This window comes from Callospermophilus lateralis, chromosome 3, assembly GCF_048772815.1.
Source record: "Callospermophilus lateralis isolate mCalLat2 chromosome 3, mCalLat2.hap1, whole genome shotgun sequence".
NCBI lineage: Eukaryota > Metazoa > Chordata > Mammalia > Rodentia > Sciuridae > Callospermophilus > Callospermophilus lateralis.
This window is the reverse complement of record NC_135307.1, coordinates 59,271,087-59,276,405: the sequence shown is the minus strand read 5'-3', so window position 1 is coordinate 59,276,405 and position 5,319 is coordinate 59,271,087.

Below are 5,319 nucleotides of genomic sequence, written 5' to 3'. Positions count from 1 at the left end.
CATTTAGACTGTTTAATTGACTGAATACTCCAAACCTTGTAATTAAGTAATAAAACAGTGCATGTGGTGTTTGCAGTTGCAGTTGTTGGGTCTGTGCTATCTATTAGTTACTCGGTTGTGCTGTTGTTTAAATAACATACTGTCTAGCTGTTTTTTGGTTCAGATGATATGCTGTTCAAGAATAATCTCAAGGGACACCAAAAATCTGAGGACTAAAATCCTTGTCCTGACTTTATATAGAGATTCCAGCTTAAAATTTTCTGACTTATACGCTCTGTCTTTCTGTTTTTACTTGTTTTCCTCTATAGATAGTCAATGAATGAAATGGCATATGAGCAAAACACTGACTTATAGTTGGTGATGGGATCACAATGACCCTAAACAAAGAAAGTTAGTAACTTAAGTAATATTAGCTCTCTATATTACCTTTGTGTGTGTATGTGTGTGTGTGCGCGCGCGCGCGTGCTAGCCTAATATTTTGCACTTCATCTAACTTTCTGGTTAGGGTCAGCTTCTCAAAAAAATGCTTCTAATGTCTAACTTTGTGATAAAAGCAAGGAGGAAGAATTTACCAGATTACAGAACTCAGGGAAAAGAATAATCTTCCAAATTTCAAGAAAAAGTTAGAAAACCAATAAATTCACTGTTCACAGATTAGAAACTATATAATAAAATAAATGCTATATAGTGCTCTGTCAAAAATAATAGGTAAACAAACAGAAAACAAGTAGGAAAGAGGAAGAAAAGAAGCAAGAAAGAAAAGAGAAACAGCACTGAAAAGCAGAACTGGACAATGTTGTATATTGATTCACTAACTTAAACTGAAACCCAACTTTGGGTTGGAGAGGAAAAACCATAGGTAGACTCATATCAGATTTCCTGTTCTATAACCTTTTAAAACTTTGTTTTATAAATACATATAGTGTATGTATCAAGAACAAACAATGGAGCAGCTTTTATGTTGTGCAGAAACTTTGAACCATCAGTAAATAATTATACTAGTAGCTCCTACTCTAAGATACAATTTTGAGCACAGTGATCAAGATTTATGAGTGTGGAAATGGTTGTAAAAGCCTAGTTAAATGTTACACTGTAACCAATTTAACTACAGCTTAGCTGGGCACAATTTATAGGTTTGGGTTTGTTTCCATTTCAAGTAGGAAAGATTTATATTCTAATAGGCTTAGAAAGACCTACTGGATTATGTGTCCACAAATAATAGTCAAATCACATAAACCTGCTAAGCTAAAGACTAGCTTCCAGGATATCATTATAATTTCCTAAACCAGGGTCAATACTGTTGTGACCCTCTCTGGTGAATTAGGTACCAGTTTCTGGGCTCTCTTCACTATAGGAAATAAGTTACCTACCCTGTGTGTTGACTTTCCAAATTAACTAGATTAATGCTAGAAAAGGAAAGTCCCAGAGTCTTTGAAGTGGTTTCTAAGGTTTTACTTTATTTCCAAATGTATAAAAGTGGTCTTTTGCTGTGGATTATCTTTTTAACATTACAGGGGGAAAAAATCTCATGAATTCAATATGCTTACACAGTAGTGACCTTGGTTATATGAGATTGACCTGGAACTTTATAATTTTGATATAAATAAATCCTTAACAGTATATCAAAGATTCTAGGAGAACAAGTTCCTCAATGTATTTGACACCTTTGGAAGTTTTAGGTAACTGCCATCCCCATCCACAGAATACAGAAATATATTCCTAATTTTCCATGCAATCCCTCACACACATATCCATGGCCACACAAAATTAGTTGCTCAGATTCTTACTCCTGAGAATTTAGAATCAGATCTGAAGACTATATCAGTCTATTCTCAGTGTATCTACATCTCTCTAGTGTCTGTGTCACATACTATTCTTTGAATACAGGCAGGCAATAGAAGCTAATTTTCTGAGAAAAAGAAGCAGATGTGTGGAAAAGAGAAGAGACTATTCCTCATAATTCCAGGTCCTCCTTTGGGTCTTTCTGCATGCCAACCTTTGAGTTCATGAGACACACTTTATATTATTAGCTTTTTTTGGCTAAAAGAAACTCTAGTAAGTTTCTGTTACATAAAAACAGAAGTTATAGCTTTACACAATGTGTCCAGGGAAAGTAGTATGCAGACAAAACATAAATTTTAACAACCAAATAAAGTAAATGCATCAAAGTCACAGACTAATGCTTCAAGAGAATTATAATATATATGCTATAATAAGATCTAATATATATGACATAAATTACCAGTACTATTTATCATAAAATCACTACTAGAAGGAATGGGAGTAGATTGACAAGTTTAATTTGGTATATAAAGAAATTAAACAAATCTGTGATCTAGCTTCCCTGAATTGCTTTGTAGCACTCTTGGAATAATTTAATAAATTTAATAAATTCCTTCATGCTACAGAAGTGGGTTCTCCCCAACACCCCTGGAATTGAACCCAGGAGTGCTTTACCACTGAGATACATCCCTAGTCCTTTTGTTTTATTTTTAAAACAGGGTTTTGCTAAATTGCTGATGATCTTAAAAAAATTGCTTAGGCTGGCCTCTAACTTGTATCCCCCTTACCTCAGCCTCCAGTGTCACTGAGGTTATAAGAATGCACCACTACACCCGCCTCAAGCAGTTTTCTTTCTTTCTTTTCTTTCTTCCTCTCTTTCTTTTATCAGGGGTTAAACCAAGGGGTGCTTAAAAACTGAGCCACATCTCCAGCCTTTTTGTATATTTTATTTTGAGACAGGGTCTCCCTAAATTATTTAGGGCCTCACTAAATTGCGGAGGCTGGCTTTGAACTAGGGATCCTTCTGCCTCAGCCTCCTGAGTCACTGGGATTACGGCATGCACCACTGTGCCTAACAGGTAGTTTTCTTAATGGAGAAGAAAAAGGGACATCACAGACCCACGTGTGTGTGTGTGTGTGTGTATGTGTGTGTGTGTGTGTGTGTGTGTGTATGTGTGTTGCTGAAGATTGAACCCAGGACAATGTACCACTGATCCATGCCCTCAGTCCTTTTTGAGATAGGGCCTCAGTAAATTGCCCAGGCAGGCCTCCAGTTTGCTATCCTCCTGCCTCAGCCTCCCCAGTTACTGGGATTACAAGTATGTGCCACCATGCCTACCTGGAGGTTTTTGTTTTGTTTTGTTTTGTTTTTTTTCAGTTGTAGATGGACACAATATCTCTATTTTTATTTATTTAATGTGGTGCTGAGAATCAAACCCAGGGCCTCACACGTGTGAGGCAAGAGCTCTACCACTGAGCTACAACTCTAGCCCCAGCTGGAGTTTTTCATAAAAATGAATACAGTAGATATCTGCTTCCAGGAAGATGGAATAGATATATCTATACCTATAGATATAGATGTATAATGTATTATATATATATATATGTGTGTGTGTGTGTGTGTATTTTTTTTCCTTCTAGAGACAACTGAAAATTAGGCATTACACACAAGACTCTGAAAGGTAAAGAGAAGGAGGTTTAACTGCTGAGGGACCTATAGATTTAAGTAATGGCAAAGTGGTAAATTCTCTGGGTTTCACTTTTTCCTTATATCTCTAAGACTTAGAGTTTAAGAAGCTGACAACCTGGAAATGCCCAAAATCAAAACCGAAACCAAAAAAAGAAAAGGAAAAAAGAAATGCCCCAAGAGAAGTCTGCTCTTTTGAGCCAAAGGACCAGGATAGGGACAACCTAGGAAGACAGAAAACTTCTAGAAACTAAACCACTTTACTCCAGCCAACTACTAATAAAAATCTGTGGCCACACTCTATCCATGGTAGCAAAGGCCAGATGGGAGACTAGGCTTTCACACTTGCTGGACTCTTAATGACGTGTCCAACCTGCTGCACCCCCACCAGATGGAGCAGGGAACAGAGACCTTCATCACTGCTAGGTGGTGATGAGCCCCACCCAAATTCTGGGTGTCAACAGAGACTAAGTGGGAACCTGGACTTCTACCACCCACTGGCAAAAAGGGCACCCCTCCCGCTCCCTGCTGGGGTGGTGTCAGATGAGGCCTAGTGGGGAGTCAGGATTTTTCCCATAAGGAGGCCAGCCACCACTTTACCTCCTGTGATATTATAAAATAATAAGAAATATATATATATATATGAATAGATAGATATTTGTCCCTAGTTCCTGGCACAAAGCTTCCAAAACCCTTGAAATTTGCTAAGTGATAGGGGTGAGAGGAATATCTTTTGTTATTCATAATAAGCCCCTTCTGATCACACTGGAGTTTATGCTAATGAAGTGATTCTTGAAGGAGCGGGCTGGTTGCCAGAGGACGCAATCTTGTGATTAAGTTTGAAATTGTCAGCCTCATCTTCAGACCTCACAGAAAGGGGGAGGGTCTGGCATTTGAGATGACCAATAATTTAATCAATCATACCTTCATAATGGAAAGCACATAAAAACCACATGGGGAACAGTAATAAGGCATAACTACCCTTTCCAGTGAGGGAGGTATCACTGGAGACTTTGGGGAGCAAGTACTTTCACTCCTTCCTAGCACTAAGGAGTCACCATCCTGAAGTGTCAGGCCAATTGGGTAAACTGTACTTCTGTCCCCATCTAGCAGTAACAATGTGGTATTCCCCTTTTCCTGTTGGAGAGGTGTCAGGGGAAGTCAGCTAAAATCCGGTTAAATAAGATGCAGAGGAGCTGCGGTTGTGGCTCATCCATAGGGTGCTCACCTAGCACGTGCGAGGCCCTGGGTTCAAATCCTCATAAAAATAAATAAATAAATAAAGGTATTACATCCAACTACAATTTAAAAATAAATATTAAAAAAATAAGATGCAGATTTTTATAATGTCCGAAATAGTCAGATCTCAACAAAAATCACTCATAACAGCAAGATCTCAAACTGAATACAACAACAACCAAAAAAAAAAACAATTAAGAAATGCCAGCCCTGGGGCTGGGATTGGGGCTCAGCGTGCAGGAGCCCTGGGTTCGATCCTCAGCACCACATAAAAATAAATAAACGAAATAGAGAGATTGTGTCCAACTACAACTAAAACATGTATAAATATTTTTTAAAGGTATTAAAAATTAAAAAAAAGAAATGCCAGCACCAAGATGAAAAAGATGTTAGACTGATAAAGATCTTAGAGTAGCCAGCATAAAGATGCTTTAATGAGCAATTACTAACACAATTGAAACAAGTGAAAATATAAAGTCTCAGCAAATAAGTAGGAAGTCTTAGCAGAGATATAGAAGATGTAATGAGCAGGGTACAGTGGGGCGTGTCTGTAATCCTGTCATTTTGGGAGGCTGAGGCAGGAGGATCACAAGTTCTAAGTCAGCCTCAGT